Source organism: Ailuropoda melanoleuca, chromosome 3 (genome assembly GCF_002007445.2).
Source record: "Ailuropoda melanoleuca isolate Jingjing chromosome 3, ASM200744v2, whole genome shotgun sequence".
NCBI classification, from domain to species: Eukaryota; Metazoa; Chordata; class Mammalia; order Carnivora; family Ursidae; genus Ailuropoda; species Ailuropoda melanoleuca.
This window is the reverse complement of record NC_048220.1, coordinates 121,529,335-121,531,936: the sequence shown is the minus strand read 5'-3', so window position 1 is coordinate 121,531,936 and position 2,602 is coordinate 121,529,335. Positions and strand designations below refer to the sequence as shown.

Genomic DNA, 2,602 nt, shown 5'->3' with positions numbered 1-2,602 from the left:
AGGTCTTCAGAACTTAAAGGAATAAAATCAAACTGACATAATTTGAGGTTCCATGATGGGTCTGAGGGAGAAGTTTATAGGCTTACCCAAGTTAATCAACCCATTAGTGACCATCTACTACCCTTACATTCAAGGCTGACCTGGAAAGAAATAGTCATTTCCCTAGAGACACCTAAAAGAAGGAAATTATCATACGTGTGTGTGTGTGTGTGTGCGTGCGTATAACATATATTATACTATATATTTATAACATATAAAGTAAATATGTATGTATGTGTAAATACATAGTATATTTAGGGTAGTATATTTATACATATATAGTATTTATACACATATATAGCATAATATATACTATATATACAGTATAATAGATAACACATATTGATAGTATATACACTATATACACATATAAAGTATATACCATATGTATATGATATATATATGATTGATAAATTAGAGTATATATGTATAAATTTCATGCACACCCAAGCCCTATAAGTTCTCTTTCTTTTCTTTTTTCCTTCATGTCAAACAGGTAGTGTGCCGAGGTTGTAGCAAGGTTTGAGGGATGCATATGTCACACAACAGTGTGAACACCCTATCATCACACTCATGAACTATAAATGAATCCAATCCCTGTAAGTTTTTTTAAAAAATATTTAGGAAATTTATTTTGTAGGTCACACAATCTTTACAAATGCTTCCATAATCATATTTTGGCTGGCTGCAGAGTCACTCTGTATCATTAATTAAGAATGTTTCTGCACTAACAGCTCATTTACAACATGAATCTTCCACAGTAATGTAGTTAGGCAGCCAGGTGACCTCCAGAAAGCAGGTTCTTAAATTCCCATGAATACAGTTCATAAGGCTGAGTTGCCAGAAACAGCAAGTCACAGATTCCATGACTCCCACCCCTTACTTTATTCTGAAGAATACAGGATACCCCACAAGGCACACACAGGAAGGCCAATACCCTAGGGATGATTGCAACATTAACAACAAGTTCAAATCATTTAAATCTAGCAAAGTAGTTGCCTTGGTATGGAAATATGGGGGATGATATGCAGAATTGGGAAGAATTACATAAAAAAACAGAATATAAAGAGGAAAGTAAACCAGACACTTAGAAGACCAGGGGGGAAAAGGTGGAATTCAAATACTTCATGTATAACTATTGTAACAAGATGACAGAGGGTATTTTTAAAAAGCCTTAAAGTGGAGACTCTCAGGCCAAAACATCTGTGGAATTGAAAAAAAGGGGGGGGCCTTATGATTGCCAATATCTCCATTCTTCTCTCCCTCTTCAGCACCAGCAATGAGCAATACATTAAAAAGGTGTTTAGACTGTCAGTAAATGTGATTGATTTTTTTTCTACTCTGCTAAAAGCCTGCTACATGGTGGAACAAAAAGCAAATGCTTTCCTCATATCCAGGTCTGGGTAGAACTCTTACATTATTTTAACACCCATTGAGGGATAGCTTTGTCTCTCCGTGGAGACAGGAAAAGCAATCTATGTCCACAAAAAGCTTTTTGCCCTTTCATTGTCCCCCTTTCCCTCCAGAACCCAAAGGAATTTCACTCAAGACTGGAAAAACTCACCATGGAAATTTAGTAGAAATGGTCCATCTATTTACTGGACCAAAATGGGGTGAAGAAACATGAAAGCCTGGATTATCTTAGAACTGAGCTCTGTAGGATGGGAACAAAGCTGGGTGGAGCCAATCAGTTCAGAATAAATGGGGCTACACTTAGTGTTCTGTTTTTCCATCCATCAAACTGACAGTAGGAATCACCAAGATAGAAATGATCATTCATTACTGAACTAGGGGGGGAAAGGCAGAGCTTGGGTCCACATGCCAAAATTGAGGATCAGGTGTCTTTTAACTTAGTGTGGACTGCAGATGGTAAACCGATTACTATTAAGTAGTTATATAATTGTTTACTTAGGGTTAAAGGTCACACCTCCACCTGCCATTACTTATAGAAAAGACAAGAGGGCCAGATGTAATTACAGTTATATAATGTAAACTCCATATTCAGATTTTACATTATTCAACTCTATACTATCTTCCAAATCCACTAAATAACTGAGTTTTTTAAGGACTTAAGTTTAATATAAAAGATCTGTAACTAAATCTAAGCAACATCTCTCAAGGGCTTTCGTAAACATTATAGTCAGTATTTCCAGTTCACATGGTACAATTCATGGTTATGGCAATATTTTTAACTGTTTTTCTGAGTCCCTGTGAAGTCAAACTGCATGCGATAAAAAGTAAGGAAGGAGTTGTATTGGCTTGCTGTAATTTAGTTTATTACTTTACTCTTAGAATGGAAATTGGATTTAAGAAGGCTCCTACCTGGAGATTTTCTGGGATAGGCAAAATTTATGGTAGTGGTACCTTTTCTGTGAGTGTTCTGTTTTTTTGTGAGACCAAAGAACATCTGGAAAAAATGTAACTTATGGGAGGAAAAAAGACCCAGAAGGCATATGTGTGCCCTATGATCTAAGTGATTATTAAGATCTAGGCATACTTCCAAGATGGAATGGATAGAATTTGTTCTATTAGAGACTATTGTTGCTCTTCTATATTGCATATT

General features: G+C 35.8%; 1 non-coding gene across 1 annotated transcript; it reads right to left on the bottom strand.

Moving 5' to 3' along the window:
- Window positions 1-525: 525 nt before the first annotated feature.
- LOC117801691 lies at window positions 526-629 on the bottom strand. Its single transcript, XR_004624439.1, has one exon. It is a non-coding gene; the product is annotated as a small nucleolar RNA U13 (small nucleolar RNA).
- Window positions 630-2,602: the final 1,973 nt, after the last annotated feature.